This window comes from Gymnodraco acuticeps, unplaced genomic scaffold (assembly GCF_902827175.1).
Source record: "Gymnodraco acuticeps unplaced genomic scaffold, fGymAcu1.1, whole genome shotgun sequence".
In the NCBI taxonomy this organism is placed as follows: domain Eukaryota; kingdom Metazoa; phylum Chordata; class Actinopteri; order Perciformes; family Bathydraconidae; genus Gymnodraco; species Gymnodraco acuticeps.
Genome location: NW_022989894.1, coordinates 2,073,652 through 2,092,228, shown reverse-complemented (window position 1 = coordinate 2,092,228; position 18,577 = coordinate 2,073,652). Strand labels below are relative to the sequence as shown.

Below are 18,577 nucleotides of genomic sequence, written 5' to 3'. Positions count from 1 at the left end.
AATAAGTGTGTGACATGTGTTTACGCGGACTTGAGGATGGTGTTGAGGCATCTCTCGAGGCGGCGGGTACACATTTAGAGCTGGGGAACCGTAGACTTCCAGCTCTGTCACAGAGGGGAGAAGGAGGGGCTGTCACGCCGCTCGCTTCTTCTTCCTCGACTGCTGGCCGAAATTCTGGGTTGGCTGCGCCTGGGCTGCAGCTGGAACCGGAGATTTTCTAGGCCAGCTCGCCCTCGTCCCCTGCCTGGGCTGGGGACGAGGGGCGGACTGCGACCTCTGCGTTTTCGGTATTTTGAACCGAGCAGGGTTCGGGGCAGCTTGGACGAAGGGCTGCCGCTGCGAAGGCAGCGGCTGGGCCCTTCGAGGGAGGCAGAGGTGGAGGGCCTCGTCCTCCTTCTGTTTTGACTCGCATCTCCTCTGCATGGAGGCAAGAGCGGAGCCGAAAATCCCCTCGGGAACGATGGGCATGTCAAGCACATTCTCCTTTTCCCGGTCTGGGAGGTTGGTGAGGTTGAGCCATCTAGCTCTTTCCTGCACCACCATGATCCCCATTGTTTTGCCCGTGGCCTGGACGGCGCAGCGTTGGACACGGAGACAAATGTCTGTGACCGCGGCCAACTCGTCCAGAACGGCCGGTCCAGGATTACTCGACATATCCTCACAGAGCTCCGCTTGGTATGCGGTTAGCAGTGAGGAAACGTTCAGAGCCCTGGCGGACAACGCTGAGGCTCTGTAGGACCGTTCAGTCATGGTCGACTGGAAACGGTCCACCTTCGCTGGCAGCGTGGGGTTCCTGCTTGGTGACGGGCCCATCCTCGGTAGGAGGTGGGCTGCCACCAGCAGTTCCATCGGCGGTATGCGGAGCAGGCCGAGCCTCTCCATACCATCGCAGTCTAGGGAGGAGGCACCCTGGATTGGGGCCTTGTTGCTAAAGGGTCGGTCCCTCCACGAGACCGACACCTCATCCAACATCTCCGGGAAGACCGGGAGGAGTTGCCTCCTTGTCCTCGTTGCTTGGGGAGAATGTTTCCCCTCGTAACGGGACCTGGCGGTCTCCTTGGCCATTTCGGGCCACGGGATGTCTAGCCTGGATGCAGTGCGCTGACACGCGGCCTGCAGGTCCATGCTCAGACAAGGCAAGGCAAGGCAATTTATTTGTATAGCACAATTCATACAGTAATACAATTCAAAGTGCTTTACAGGATCAAACAGAGCAAACACAATACATTGAGAAGAAATACAAAACACACAAAATAATTAATTAAAAGAAAGAAAACCATGTTTAACAGTTCGAAAATTAGAACATTTAAATTTGAAAAGCCATATTAAAAATAAATGTTTTTAGACCTGATTTAAATTATTCTAAAGTGCTAGCCATTCTCAGATGTTCTGGGAGTTTCTTCCATGCATTAGGAGCATAGATGCAGAAGGCTGCTTTCCCACGCTTTGATCTCACAAATGGAACAGTGAGCTGGCCTGCGCCTGAAGACCTAAGGGGTCTGCTGGGTTCGTACCACTGAAGGAGGTCCTTGATATATTTGGGTCCTAGCCCGTTTAGAGCTTTATATGTGTGCATTAAAATCCTAAAATCAATTCTCTCACCAACTGGAAGCCAATGCAGCGATCTCAGCACTGTAGTGATGTGATCTGTTTTCTTTGTCCGGGTTAAGATTCTGGCAGCAGCATTTTGAATTAGTTGGAGTTTACGGAGTGATTTTTTTGTGAGGCCTGTGAAGATGCTGTTGCAGTAGTCAAGCTTGCTAAAAACAAATGCATGGACAAGTTTTTCAAGGTCTTGCTTGGACATAAGGTCTTTAATACGCGAGATATTTCTTAGATGGTAGTAGGCTGATCTGTTGATTGCCCTGATGTGGCTGTTAAAATTGAGGTCAGAGTCTAAAATGATACCTAAGTTTCTTGCTTGACTTTTTGGTTCGAGTAATAGTGATTCCAGGTGTGCAGAGACTTTAATTCTTTCTTCTTTGGTTCCAAAAACAATTACTTCGTTTTTTTTTGTGTTGAGCTGTAAGAAATTACGGCACATCCAGTCATGTATTTGTTTTAGACATGTGATCAATAAATCAGTAGGACCGTATTCATCTATGGAAAGTGATATGTAGATTTGGGTGTCATCCGCGTAATTATGATAAGAAATGTTGTTATTTCTAATTATTTGAGCAAACTTGCAGCATGTACAAATTGAATAGAAGGGGCCCGAGGATCGACCCCTGGGGAACTCCACAAGTCATTTTGGTTCTGTCCGATGTACAGCTACCAATTGAAACAAAATACTCTCGGTTTTCAACATAGGATGTAAACCATTTTAGGACAGTGCCAGACAGACCCACCCATTTCTCTAGTCTTTCTATTAAAATGTTGTGATCTACGGTATCAAACGCCGCACTGAGGTCTAATATAACTAAAACTGTGGATTTCCCACAGTCGGTATTACAATGAATGTCATTTAAAATCTTTAATAAAACCGTCTCTGTGCTATGACGAGACCTAAAACCAGATTGGAAGGTGTCTAAAATGTTATTGGAGGTCAAAAAACTGTTAAGTTGAAGGAAGACAACCTTTTCAATTATTTTGCTTAAAAATGGTAAATTTGAAATTGGCCTGTAATTACTGATTATCAGTGTATCGAGTGTGTTCTTTTTTAGCAGTGGCTTAATAACTGCAGTTTTCAAGCCCTTAGGGAAGTCACCTGAATGGAGCGACATGTTCACAATCTGCAGTACATCTGAGGCAATATAGCAATAGACAATTTTAAAGAACTTTGTCAGAAGACTATCAAGACTACATGTAGTTGTTTTTAGATGGAATATAACGTCTTCAAGTGTTTTATGGCTGACTGGAACAAACTCTGACATGTTTGCTTCATTAATTATTTGTCCTTGCAATGGGAACATAGGGTCAAGACTCAGAATTGAGGAATTGATATCTTGCCTGATCTTTAAGATCTTTTCTGTGAAGAATAAAGCAAACTCATTGCATTTCTGAGTGGAGATTAGTTCAGGGGCTATTTCCATTCTGGGGTTAGTTAACCTATCAATAGTGGAAAATAATAAACGAGTTATTAATATTTTTGTTGATAAGATCAGAGAAAAATGATTGTCCAGCTTTCAAGACCGTAGGTGAATAGTTTTTCTTTGTAAATATCATGATGTATCTTGAGTTTTGTTTTCCGCCATCTGCGTTCAGCTTTCCGGCATTCTGTTTTTTGAAGTTTCACTGATGGCGAATTTCTCCATGGTGCTTTCTCTTTTCCAAAGATTTTTTTAACTTTCACGGGCGCAATGGCGTCAATGATATTCATCAGTTTTGCGTTAAATGTATCCACCAGATTACTAACAGGGTTTGGTGTGAGAGCCGGCGCGGCTAAAAAGGCTTGGATTAATGATGTACAGGTATTTTCATTTATATACCTTCTCAAAGTTACATCAGACCTAGTGTGGATCACATCAGTGACAGACATCTCAAAGGAGATACAGTAATGGTCAGAGAGAGCGACATCAGAAATAAACACTTTACAGATATCGAGACCTTTGGACATAAGTAAATCCAGTGTATGGCCTTTAGAATGAGTGGGCCCTGAGACATGCTGAGTCAGACCAAAATTCTCCACATTATGGAGCAATTCTCTAGCATTTTTATCATTGGTGTTATCCACATGAATGTTAAAATCTCCAGCAATAATTAATGAGTTAAAATCAATACATATGACAGAAAGCAGCTGTGTGAACTCATCTAGAAAGTTTGCTGAGTATCGGGGGGGCCTGTATATGGTTATTAATAAAACACGTGATGAAGATTTCAGTATTATTGCAAGATATTCGAAAGTGGTGAATGTTCCAAACGATATTTGCTTGCAATTTAGAACATCATTGTACAAGGAAGCCACTCCACCACCTTTCTTCTCGGCTCTGACCTCACTCATAAAGCTGTAATTAGGTGGTGCTGTTTCAATAAGAACTGCAGCACTATTGTTTTTATCTAGCCAAGTTTCAGTAAGAAACATAAAATCTACTTGCTGTTCTATGATAAGATCATTGATTAAAAATGACTTACCCGCTAAGGACCTAACATTAAAGGAATGGTATGCTCATGACACTCATTTTTAAATAATTATCATCCGATAAAACAGACCAGTCTCTGACAGTCTTTTTTTTTTTTTTTAATCCGATGACATTATCAGTGATTTTAAACTGATTAATTACTGAAATAACATCAATACTGTGGGCGGCGCCATTTTACCAGACGTGACGTAAACCATGCGTTTGGTTTCGAGGACACGTTGATGTTCATGTTATTTACTGTAGTTACTCTCTTCAAATATGCCTCATTGTATCGCGAAACATTGCCACAATTCTGATAGGAACAATCCACGGAATGCTCGGTTCCATCTGTTGCCAAAAGGTAAGCGTAGGAAGTACGTTCGGAGGCAGTGGCTAGCGAAATGTGGCCGGCCCGAACCGAAAGATCCACAGGCGCATGTATGCAGCAAACATTTCAAGTTTCCGGACGACTACTCTGAGAGTATGATAAAACATAACATGGGATTTATTGAACAACCATTACTTAATGGAGATGCAGTACCATCGGTCTTTCTGGTGTCATCACCGACCAGGACACCAGTTCGGCCAGTTGAGAAATCGCTCTCTGCAAGTGTGAAGCTACGGAGGAACAGAAGTAGTGCTCGGAGTAAGAATAAGGTATGTTATAGCGCATTTCCATTGCAGCGGGTAGCCCCGTTTAAACGTCCTTTATCGTCCAGGCCAGGCCAGTTTTTGGTGGCCTTTCCATATAGCGTAGTACCGGCTAGTGGGTATTTTCCCCCAGTTTTTCCGGCCCCATAAAATCGTGGTTCTAGAGCCAGGGACAACGAGGCTGAGTATGCTAAACTAGAGAGGGAATCGCTAGCAAGGGTGGTACTACATGCATACATATCTCGTAATCAAAATCATTGTATCTACTAAGTAGTACTAAGTAGGCTCGAACCTGTATGGCTGAATTCCCCCATCCAATCTCTTCATATTGCTCAAAACTTCTTCCTCGGCTGACGAGTCCGAACTCAAATACTCCGCGTGTTTACAAAGTGAACGCATGGATGACGTCACGACCATCACGTGACTACTGAAAATGGGCAAAATGGCAGCGGCCTGACGGAATATACAGGTTTTGATAAAAAAAGAGCTATAAAATCATTATTTACCGGGGAATATCGCTGATTTCTTCAGGGTATGGTTTAAACTGTAATGTTTCACTAAATACTGAAGTTTTGATTAATTATCTAATGAGTGGAGCATTCCTTTAAGTAAGGCCAAATTAATTGTATTCTCTCTATTTTTAGCTGAGGAAGCCACTGTATCGAACATCAGTACAGGGAGCTTTGACTATTTGTACAACTGGACTGATCACTCTCGCACCACGACAGTTGTTATTACAGCAAGGGCGTGACCGCCGGTCAGTGATTCTGACCGGGATGTCGCTCGGCATTAAAGTGGGAGCTGAAATACGCACAGGTTGGGGTATAGTTGTAGGGGACCCACCAAGCCACAAGGGGGAGCTAGTGTGGTTTGTAGGGGAAACAGTGGCTTGAGATGACACCGCCGGTGTCAGTACCAGATATGTTCGGCTACCAGATATGTTGAGAAGGGTCTAGCTGCGGCCGCGGCCAGATATGTTCGGGCTACCAGATATGTTCGGGTGTATTTCCGTCGCATCCGTCATAACCGTCATATACTCACCTCCCTCTGCTCCCAGCGCTCTGCTGCCACACACTGGCCGTCTGCGGAACTGCAGCCGGAGGAACTCGGGACAGCTTGTTATGTGTGGGGTGCTATGGTGGGGTCCCATGTACTTGTGCACATAAAAAATGTTTCTAATTATTTACAATTCAAAAATATATATATTCTGCATTACTTTAGCCAACACTTTTATAAGGCCACTAGATTAGATAATTACGAAATGTGTAGATAGAATACATATCTTTCAGGTTGTTATTTTGTTATTATGTTTAATGTTTTATTTACCTTTTAGTATTTGTATATAGTATCTGAACTTTGGAGAGCAGTTGGGAGACACACGACACATCAAATCACATCTACAGATCAAGACGAAGCGAATGGAAGTACTCCCATACTCCTAGCGTGAACATGTTTGTGAAAACGTGTGCAACGTCTCCGAAAATCCTAAAAATAAGCTCATATTTGAATTCCCCATAAAAAAACACATCATTCAGTAAAAACAAGGCCCCACTGATCATCTACTCTCTGAGACGATTCCAGGGATGTCTGGCTTGAGTTTCTACCACCAGGGAAAGTGGACAAAAGTGCCCGAGATCAGCCTCTTAATTTACCCAGGGCCTAGTGCTTGGCTTTTGGCATGAACATTCAGGAAACTCCCCTGAGTATTTTATTAAATATCTGAACTTTGGAGAGGAGTTGGGGGACACACGACACATCAAATCACATCTACAGATCAAGACGAAGCGAATGGAAGTACTCCTAGCGTGTGAACATGTTTGTGAAAAACGTGTGCAAAGTCTCTGAAAACGGAGCAGTGACTGTGATGCTAGCTTTGCGGCTAGCGGTTAGTTGTTATTGTTTGAAGTTGTTGCTATGGAAACAACATGACGGAGAAAAAATTAATATCTTCTACATATAATAACGGACAAAGTAAAGAATGAAGTGTAGGCTATGCCTGTTTGAAGTTGTTGCTCAGGAAACAACATGACGGAGAAAAAGTATAATCTTCTACATATAATAACGGACAAAGTAAAGAATGAAGTGTCGGCTATGTTTAAATGTTCGGAATTTGACCGTGATGGCCCTCTTGAGTTGCCGTAAAATATGACGAATATGACGGATGACGGATGCGACGGAAATACACCTGAACATATCTGGTACTGACAGCGGCCGCTGTCAGTACCAGGGCTGCTTCTCAGGTCGATTAAATGAAATCCTTGCTTCCCTCACTTGCGTCGTTTCCCTGCGTTTAGTCCCTCCCACCAGGGAAGCATGGAGGGACGCAAGGAAACCACGAGAAGCAGGGAAATGAGTTTTAAGAGCAATGGGACGTCCTTTCCTCCGGAGCGTCACGTGAAGCGACGTCCGTTTGTGATGACGCTGCACAGCTGATCGTCTGACAGCAGCTCTGTCCCCGTTATTTCCACACACACCCCCGCCTCTGTTAGTACACATTTACTGATACAAACATTTGTATCATCTGTTGCAGACCCCAATAAATAAAATAAAATAAGAACTCATTGTCAAAAAAGATAAACGCCATTCTTAAAATGTATAAACGAACAATAGTTTGATTAATATTGATTAGAGTGCACAATAGAAATAAAATAATTGAGAGAAGAAAAAGAGATATGTTATCTATCAAAACCCAGTTAGATTAACATTCATTGGATTGCACACTTTGTTTGTTTGGATATGTAGCACATTAACATTTTAATAGCACTTAATGACTGACTGAATGGAAATGACAATAAATGAAAATGTAAAACGAAAAAAGCGATCATGAAAATGTTTCCAAAAAATGAATTAAATGATTTTTGACCACTTTGTTGTTCAGATAGGCTATATCACATATTTGTAACTAAATGATACATGAATTGAAACAAAACACGGTATAAACTGAGGAGTGACTCCCGTGAGGTTCATGTATTTTCTTCACTCTGCTCTCATGTCAAGAAGCATCAGATCAGTGCATGCACTGCCTCGTCCAATCAGTGAGCGATACACAGTAAGGGGGCGGGGTGAGTATCTGAGGATTTCATCGGAGGATGGTCTGGTGGTTCCTCGGTTATCGCTCCTCCATTATCGCTCCTCGCTCCTCAGTCCTCCGGCAGAAATAAGAGCCATGGGACGGTACTCAAGATGGCGCAGGCAAATCAACTTCCGGTGAGACCGAGGACCGAGGAGCGAGGAAATGAAAATAGTCGACCTGAGAAGCAGCCCAGATATGTTCGGGCTACCAGATATGTTCGGGTGTATTTCCGTCGCATCCGTCATATTCGTCATATTTTACGGCAACTCAAGAGGGCCATCACGGTCAAATTCCGAACATTTAAACATAGCCGACACTTCATTCTTTACTTTGTCCGTTATTATATGTAGAAGATTATACTTTTTCTCCGTCATGTTGTTTCCTTATCAACAACTTCAAACAGGCATAGCCTACACTTCATTATTTACTTTGTCCGTTATTATATGTAGAAGATATTAATTTTTCCTCCGTCATGTTGTTTCCATAGCAACAACTTCAAACAATAACAACTAACCGCAAAGCTAGCTTCACAGCCACTGCTGTAAATGTTCGGAATTTGACCGTGTATGTTGGCCCTCTTGAGTTGCCGTACAATCCGTCATATGACGGAAGACGGATGCGACGGAAATACACCCGAACATATGTGGTAGCCCGAACATATCTGGTACTGACACCGGAAAGGGGGGTGTGTGAACGTGGAGCGCGAAAAATCAGGGGCTGCTTCTCAGGTCGACTATTTTCATTTCCTCGGTCTCACCGGAAGTTGATTTGCCTGCGCCATCTTGAGTACCGTCCCATGGCTCTTATTTCTGCCGGAGGACCGAGGATCGAGGAGCGAGGAGCGATCATGGAGGAGCGATAACCGAGGAACCACCAGACCATCCTCCGATGAAATCCTCAGATACTCACCCCGCTCCCATACTGTGTATCGCTCACTGATTGGACGAGGCAGTGCATGCACTGATCTGATGCTTCTTGACATGAGAGCAGAGTGAAGAAAATACATGAACCTCACGGGAGTCACTCCTCAGTTTATACCGTGTTTTGTTTCAATTCATGTATCATTTAGTTACAAATATGTGATATATCTGAACAACAAAGTGGTCAAAAATCATTTAATTCATTTTTTGGAAACATTTTCATGATCGCTTTTTTCGTTTTACATTTTCATTTATTGTCATTTCCATTCAGTCAGTCATTAAGTGCTATTGAAATGTTAATTTACTACATATCCAAACAAACAAACAAAGTGTGCAATCCAATGAATGTTAATCTAACTGGGTTTTGATAGATAACATATCTCTTTTTCTTCTCTCAATTATTTTATTTCTATTGTGCACTCTAATCAATATTAATCAAACTATTGTTCGTTTATACATTTTAAGAATGGCGTTTATCTTTTTTGAGAATTAGTTCTTATTTTATTTATTGGGGTCTACAACAGATGATACAAATGTTTGTGTCAGTAAATGTGTACTAACAGAGGCGGGGGGGTGTGTGGAAATAATGGGGACAGAGCTGCTGTCAGACGATCAGCTGTGCAGCGTCATCACAAACGGACGTAGCTTCACGTGACGCTCCGGAGGAAAGGACGTCCCATTGCTCTTAAAACTCATTTCCCTGCTTCTCGTGGTTTCCTTGCGTCCCTCCATGCTTCCCTGGTGGGAGGGACTAAACGCAGGGAAACGACGCAAGTGAGGGAAGCAAGGATTTCATTTAATCGACCTGAGAAGCAGCCAAGGAGACGTCTGTGTCACTACCCGATCTGCAGCTCTGCCCGATCTGCAGTGCGCATGTGCGAGATGGTCCGCCATATTGGACAACGCCGGACGGCAACCCAAGTAGGACAACATTGACACAGTGGCTTTTGGCAAAGCTCAAAAGGAAAACTCGAGAGAGATGAGTTATTGTTATTACAACGTGACTTCACTATTATTTAACAACCCTTTTTATTGGGTTCTTTTATTTGGAGTTAAGTACATTGTCAGAATAAGTGAGAAATGGATTTAACTTCTGTTAGACAGCTATATGCCATACATTTTTGCACACATTCACAGTAAATATGTATTCAGTATGATAGCTGTCTAACATAAGTTAAATTCATTTCTCACTTATTCTGACAATGTAATTAACCCCAAATAAAAGAACCCCATAAAAAGAGTTGTTAAATAATAGTGAAGTCACGTTGTAATAACAATAACTCATCTCTCTCTCGTTTTATTTTTGAGCTTTGCTAAAAGCCACTGTGTCAAATGTCCATCTTGGGTTGCCGTCCGGAGTTGTCCAATATGGCGGACCATCTCGCACATGCGCACTGCAGATCGGGCAGAGCTGCAGATCGGGTAGTGACAGGTCTGAACATAGTCATTTTGCTCAGGGGGTGCTGCCAAAAGTGGGGATGGAGCCGTTTAAAATTTTTTTTTAAAAGGCGGTGCCGGGCCGGGCCCGGCTGTCAGCGATACGAGCCGCATAAATTGTTTGTTAAAGGCGAGACACGGCAGGCAAAAACATCGTTTTTCATGCACTGGTCAATTTTGAGATGTTGTGCTATTTTGATTCCATAACATGTTTTATTTCAGGCTTTTGGAAGGAAAACGTACAAAATACACATTTAAGTGTTCATTTTACTATAGTTTGTCTATTTGCATCTGTATATTTCTCCTAAATTCACCAAAAGATAGCATTTCTAACGTAACATAAAGTACCGCGATTGCTGTTTGCACAATGTCATCGTTGGAAAAGCTCCGTCTCTCCTGCACAATGATCTCATCGGATCCAAATATGGTCATTTCCTTTGTATCAGCAACCAATCGTGAAAGCACAAAAGGGTCTTAAACCAAGAAACGAAATCTCATTGGCTGGTGTCAATTTCTGACAACGTGATTCGTTCAGATGCATCACGTGGTGTGCTAAAACACTTCCTGGTTAGCTTTCCGCTAGAAATTTAAATCTCAAAATGGCAAAAGAACGGCGAAAAAAACGTTCACAGAGAAGACAACAACAATTGTCACTTGCACGAAGCAAGGTTATACAAAACACAAATGACCTCGAACATGAAATACCTTCACGGAGTGCGTCGATGCGCAAGCTATCATCCAAAGAACAGAGGGTTTAGCTAGCGCCTCACTGCAAAAGTTCGTTTTCTCAAAATTAGTTTTTTCTCCTACTCCTACTTGAGTCCGAAATGTCCACTTCAGTTGCACTTACATACACCAAACCTTCCAGTTATATTCCTATCAATATTATGAAGGCTTTTACAGAAGGGTTTGTTCATATATCATTCATAGCCTGAATTATATAAGATTTTATACCTAGCAACATGGCGAAAATTGATATTTTAGGGCTGTTGACAACATTTTCTGATTTATGGAGTGATAAAGAGAGATATCCAAAATCCCTAATGTGAAAGCCTTAGATGCTAATATGACTACAAAATGAAACGAGAATTTTGAACCTGGCTTTATCCAAAGTTCAGATTTCGGTTCCTGAAATGTGTTAAAATATGCGCAAATGTAATGAGATAATGGATAATTTGCATATTCAGAAAACTTGTAATATAAGAAACAATTGCCTTATTGTAGGTAATTAACTGGAGAAATTACCCTATTCACCTGGGGTGTCTCGCCTTAACTAGGCTTAATAAACCATTATACCTACATCACTTAGCAACAGCTGCACATGCTAACTATGGGTCTTACAAACCTACATAACATTACAAATAGTCAGAAAATATTATTTACAATATTAATAAAACTATGAATTCAATTTGAACTGATTGACAAGGCAAAACACTGCACAGCGGCAGCAGCATTAAAGGAACAAAATCGTCTTACCTTGTGTTGGGGCTTCACAAAACTCCAAATGTAGCCTGGGGTGGCACTAATGAACACCCTCATTAGAGCAGATACATCCACATTGTCCAAAATGTTACTATGGACATGCATCAAAGTCAGATGTGTCATATTACTCTAGTTGTAGAGGTGGTGGGCTGAGGAGTAGCTGGTGGTCCACTCTTTTTATTGGGTTGTTTGTTGGAGAAAAAAATCCAAAATCCTTTTTTGCGCCATTCTAGAAAGTTGTCACTCTGCAGTGTGTGTGTCACGTCAATTACGTCACTCTCCCAAGACCTACGACCTAGATGACTCGGATTTTACTTATTTGGAAAATAAATTCAAGCCACCTGATATATACAAATATATACTATGACTATTATATGCTACTGTATACAGCTAATTTTATTTTAAGTAAAATCATAACTATTTTATGTAGTTTAATCATTTTTATTTAGGTGGTCACTCAGTTTTTCAAATGTACACCACTTGCCAACAGGGGGTGCTGCAGCACCCCCAGCACCCCTACTTCCCGCGGCTATGCGTCTGAACAGCGTGCTGCATGTTAGCCGCTAGCATGCGGCCACCCAGCCTGCTGGGTTGGATTCCATCAGTGCTGAAGAGTGCGGGTCGGTCCCAGAATAGATTAAAATTGTCAATAAAACCTCAATTGTGAGCTCTGCAGGCGGATTGGAGCCAAGTGTGGAGGCTGAGGATCCTACTGAACCGCCCTGCTCCGCGGGCCAGTGTTGGGATCGGACCTGAGATAAAAACCGACTTTTCACAGCGCCGTAAAAGAATAAAAAGTTTCTTAAAATATTTTTTTGTCAGCTCCGACTGCTGGCGGGCTGTGTTATTTGACCCAACGTGGACAATTAGTCGATTGACAGAGGGCGGGAGTGAGTGCAGCAGCCCCGGGAGTTTCTCCAGGATAACCAGGACTGAGGCTCCATGGAAGCAGCGCGTGGCCGCGTTGAAGAATCTGATGTTTCTAATTATGGAATCCCCGATTATCAATGTTGTTGGGGCGAAAAGGGGACGAGGTGGTGCCGGAGATCGAGGACGTGGAGACCGAGCAGGAGAGTGTTGTGGTGAGACAGCAACAGCTGGGCTGGGAGAGGATTTCCCCGCCGGCTCAGGGCCCGGAAAAATTCCCGAGTGTCTCAGCACGGCCTCTTTGAGGAGTCTACGACGTGAAGAGGTCGCCGGACGGGATGAGGGACGCCGAGTTGACTTCACAGTGGTCTGGGAAGAAGCACAAACACTGTCGGCTGCTGGCGCAGAAGTTGCAGTGTCGGCAGGGTGCAGATCTGGACTGGTCAGTGCCGCGGGAGCATCAGCTGGATGGACCGGATCATCTGGACGGGTCAGTGCCGCGGGAGCATCAGCTGGATGGACCGGATCGTCAGACAGGGCCGTGAAGCGGTTCTGAAGGCGAGGCGGTGAAGTCTCCCCATTCAATAAGCTCCTGCGCACCACCTCAGACCACGACTGCTGATGGCCAGGTGTCGAGGAGTCGGAAGGCCGTGGACAGGTGGAAGGATCCCACAGAACAGTGTCATGGATAGTTGTACTGAACGAGGCAAGCTGTTTAGACTGCACCGATGCCACCTCCATGAGACTGGACAAGAGAGAGTCTTTTTCTTTCAGCTCGTCAGAAAGTCGTCGGGATGTCCTTCTTAAGGTCTGTTATATGATTATTAGCTCTTTGAAGTAGCACATAATCCTTAGGGTGTTTTGATGGCATTCTTGAGTGTAAAAGGTTAGGGCATTGTATACATATAAGCAGGGGTGGCTAAATGTTTGTAAGCAGGAGAGCTAGATGCTAACAGGTAGTGGGAACCTGTAAAAAATGCGACTGTCTGATCCAGATTACTGACTCTGACTCTCCTAGCGACAGGGCGAAGCTGGTGTGCTATCGCCCGGAAGAGCAGCCATCGCTCCCGGCTTTGCCGTTTGAGCCGATGACATGAAGATATCTTCTTCTTGCTCATCCGAATCAGACAGGAGGAACTCAGAGGTGTCCTCTTCGTCCTCCATGTAGTCTAATTCCAGGACATCCTCCGCCGGCGAGACCATGGTGAGGTCTCGCCGGGAGCTCCCGCCTGGTGAGGCGTGGGGCTCCGTTCCCGCATCTCTTGCTGCCACCGGGTCCCGGCCTGACACGGCGTGGGATCCCGGTTCCGCAGCTGCCGCTGTTAATTGAGCCCCAGACCGACACAGTGAGGGGCTCAGTCTCTGCGGCGGACGCCCCCGTGTCTTGATTGCCAAACGGCGAATCAGTGGACATGAGGGAGTCCTGTTCCAACAAGCTAGCTTGGTGCGCTAGCCGTCGGTGGAGGCTCTTTCGGGTGAAACGGGCACAATGCCCGCACGAGCCGGGGTTGTCGATAGCCTCCTGGGCGTGTTCCAGCCCGAGGCAGGACGAGCAGACCTGGTGTGAGTCTGTGCCTGCTATCTTCAACCCGCAGCCGCATGACCGAGCCTCCGAGTCCCTGACTCCTCTGGTGTGAGGGGGAGAGGCGTCCATCTTGTTCGCCTCGTGGCGTGGAGAGGACCCGCTCGTAACAGGTATGTCGTTGAGAGAAAAGTGTTACCAACCCGTCCTTAATCCGGAGAAAAAGGGACGGTGTGGGTCCTTTGTTCTCAAAGAATATTGACTGGTGTGTCAATATACTTCTAATCCTTTTCTCCTCCGTGAGAGAGAAAAATAAAAGCGTCCTCGCTACCGTGGTGTCGGTAGTAAGGGGAAGCTAGCTAGCAACAGGTGCGTAGCTAGCTTGAGAAAAATCAAAACCTTACCTTACTTTCCGGGGAAAGAAACGGCGAGGTCGATTTTAATACTAACTGGCGTTAGTATTACCGTCTTCTTGCGAAGCAGAAGGAGTAGCCGGCGAGCGCCCGTCGACCGAAATGGTTATATTTGGGTTCAGTCTGTGGACCGTTAAGCTTGTCCGGCTACTATAGAGATGTGCTCTGAAGCGAGAAGAAATGTTTGAATGACGCATGCGTCGTGGCGCAAGCTACTTATAGGGGGTGAATTCCCTGACGCTGACGTCAAGATCACCAGCCAATCAGGATTGGCGTAATGAGATTGATGCTTCTGTTTGCTCCGCGATGAGGCGCATCCCATAGTGAGACATCGAACGGAGTGTTATGAATGAGAACTCTTTTCCACATGCTTGCCCCAGACTCCTGTGTGATTAGTTATTGTAAAGTTCTCTCTGTGTGTGTTACCTACTGTATACACCTCTTCTGCAGTTTGTTGCCTTTGGAAAATGTCTGGAATCTGTTTTTTTTTCATAAAATTCCCGAAAATAAATACTATACTGTGGCATGCAGGGAGCCTTTACAGTGATGCCAAAAGTTAGGGCTGACTAATTAGACCATGTTGTCGGCCTAATTTACAGCTAATCTCCTATGATTGGAAATAGCGATTTGATGACAACAATTATCCAACTGTGCTCACCCAGGCAATTTTCACAACCTCACACTGCTTATGGGGATAGTACCCCCCAGTATAACCACCAATATTAAATTGCCAATAACATTTGTAACCATAATCACACCGTTGTGTCCTCATTCTCCAGCTCTTTACTTTGCTCGCTCACTTTAACCATCCTTCTGGTCTGAATAAAGAGCCACACATGTAAAACAGTTCAAATGGCAATCACTTGAGAACAACACATCATTTATCGTCAATTGTATAACTTACCTCATGGTACAAATGACATGTTTCTTTATAATAATTTCAAGTGTCTCACTGTGGCCACGAGGAGGATCTTTGCATTTCATGTTCCATAGTACATGAACAAAAAAGTGTTATTTATTATCCAGGATAAACCATTGTGATTTTAAGACATTGGCTGGATTGTGCTTTTTATAGAGCGTGTGCGCATCAAAATACTTTCATTTAATTAAATTATCAAGCAGGTATGTTAACACACCAGCAGTTTAATTTCTAATTAGGTGAGGTTGGAGGAGCCAGAAATACGTAATTTCAAATGAGGAAAACAAAGACAGCTAAGGCGGTCCCGGTATCTTTATGAGGTTAGTTATCATGATAGATAGAACGCAGTGTTTCCCCTACCATTGTCTTGGAGGGGTGCTGTGCCCCGCCAACGGAGCCCCGCACCCCCCCTGAAATTCAAGGTGTTTGTTTGTACTATTATTATTTTATATATATATATACTGTATATAGCACCAAACTGCAACTAATCTATATCTACTGTCACTTTTCACATTGTACATGTGCTCTTTTATTAAATAAACTAAACACTTTAATTTTAAGTTGTGAGTTTAGTGTTTTTCACCCTAAGAAACACTGATGCATTAATCAATAACAATAATCCACAGCTCCTCTCTCTGCTCCAGAGGATTTAAAACAAATATATCCCTATATGACCAGTAGTATAGTTTTGTTTTTTATTTATGGTTGCATTATATTTCCAACCAGTACACAGGGACACTTCATGACATGTTCAGTCAGTATGTGGCTGTAATGACAATATCAGGTGTTACAAAGATGTCCCGTGGTCAAATTCTAGTCAGCCAGATGCCATGCAGCTATCAGGCAATAGAAACAGTTGCAGTCTGCCAGTTATCTACTAACCTACATGGTAGCAGCGAGTGAGGGGGTGAGGGGGGGAGGCAGGGAGGATTTATTTTCCAATCACAGGGATACTGTGACTACTAGTCAACAGTGACAGTCAACCCTCATTAAATTGAAGCAGGATGATTGCGACGGCGTGAGATAACTTGCGGAAATGATACAGAGCAAGAACGTTATATACGAGTATGTTTGGGCAATACTGATATGTCTAAATACGTGGATTTAATGCTACTAAATGTAAACCTAAATGTTAGTTTTAAAATAAATGACACAGTTGAAAACAGGGATACACACTGCCCACATAGTAGGCTACATAATAATTGACAAATTAAAATTGTCTGCACTTAATCACTTGCATGTTTTTGTAGTTTGTGTAAAACAACCTACAAGCAACACTAGGACATGTCACCATGTCCTTTTTCATTTTTAGAATGATGAAAACATCATGCCCACGGGAAGTAAGAGTGCTGACATTGCTGCAACACTTCCGTACCTCGGTGGATGAGGCTATATTTGTAAGATAGTGTTGTTGTGTTCTACTTCACTATCACCTGCAATATATATGTTTAGTTTTTTGGAAAATAACTTAAAATGTCCATCAGTATCCATAAGTCTTAATTTATTTTGCGATTTCCTTTTAAACTTCCAAACTTAACAATGTATGTGCAGTATGGATGCACAAAACACATGGTACAAGTATTTTTGTGGAACCACTAGGGACGTGTCATATATTTGTTTTGACTATCTTACAAAGGGTAAACGAGACAGCAATGTTGTGGCAATTCAACAAAATAGTTAGTTGTCAAATGATTTCTGATATTTCTCCTGCCAGTTAAATGTCAAAACCACATGAGTGTGTCTGTCGTTGGACATTTTTTGTGTGTGAACAAGATTTACCCAAGCAGGTGTTTTCCTGTCACTTGTTGAAAGGTAAAACACACACTTTGACATTGCTTTTTGTTGTGGCCAGGATTGCAGTATGCTTGAAAGTTGCAGTGAACAGAGAGCACTCTGTGTGATTTACCCTTTGACATTTCACAGCCAATACTCCACCCTATTGTTAGAACATCAATAGTTTGTTTCAGGGAGGGTGTGTGAGTGTGTGTGTGTTATTGTTCAGGTGATATAATGGAGGGTAGAGGACAGCGACGGAAATAGAAATATATGTCAAAGAACACCTTTATTTGTACTGCAGAGTGGATCTGGTTGCCTTGAGGAGATACAACATACTTGAGGACAATTACTGATCAAATGATCTTGCTGCTGAAAAGGACAAATGAAAAATTAATAGAGAGAGACAAGGAGACTCCTGCTGACCGTAGTACTAATAAAGTAAAAATAGCGAATATACTGGTGACCGGATGAGTTAATGACTCAGATAGAATTACAACCATTACAGATCTCTCAGTTAATACATGTGCAGGGAATGATGGAAGTATATTCACACGTGTATGCGCACACTCAGCATCCAAAAACCGATAAGTGCCAACTCCATCTTTGGCATCTTCATGTGTGCTGACTTAGTTGTGTGTCTGGAGCGCTAATACATTATGCATTAGCCCTTAACATGCCCTTGACCAGGGTGACATACATTTCACATACATTACAGATGTAATCCATTCTAATGAGCTTAGACTTGATCTGGATGGGCCGAAACACACAGGGGAGTTACGGCACTCAAGGGAAGATAAAGATCATAAAGCTTTTGGAGGAATAGTTTTAATGTCAGCACAAATAGGGCCAACATTGTACAACCTGGATGTGTGCATACTGCAGTGGAGCCTGGTGATTATTTACCTGGACGGGTATGTGCACTGAGGACTTCACACACACGCTAATTATGATATTGCCTGGATTGTTGTACTATGCTTTGACTACAGCGATGGGAGTGTGTAACGTTCACTCAACACACTGTCACAATTACTAATAGCCTGAACATATACATGAAGTGCAGCCCTTGTGTGGGCCCTTAACTGGCAACTCAGCCAATCGCGTCTTCATCGTTTCAATTTGTTTCTGGGTGCCGACATCTGCTCCATTAACTCGTGTTGATTGGGTGTATTTGGTGTACCTTCCTGATTAAGGCCGCACATTATTACTAACATGTGTGAAGTGCATTTTTGTGTTACATCATGTTAAAAGAGGGTTAATAAATTAGGTTCTTAAAAAAAATCCCCATCATTCAACCAGCTAAAACTGCATTTCTATAACAAAATTAGAGTAATCATTGAGACATACTGTGAATAAACAATCTAATAACGTATACCATACTGTACAATTTCAATTGAAGTAATATACAAATACTTAAGAATGTAAAAGGTAAATAGAGATATGCTTGTGGCTGGTGGTAATA

The 18,577-nt window shown here is 43.1% G+C and overlaps 1 protein-coding gene across 1 annotated transcript in view; it reads right to left on the bottom strand.

The window, feature by feature from the left end:
- LOC117538710 (astrotactin-2-like) overlaps positions 1-18,577 on the bottom strand; it is a 347,089-nt gene that overhangs the window by 142,263 nt on the left and 186,249 nt on the right. The gene's annotated exons all lie outside the window — the stretch shown is intronic.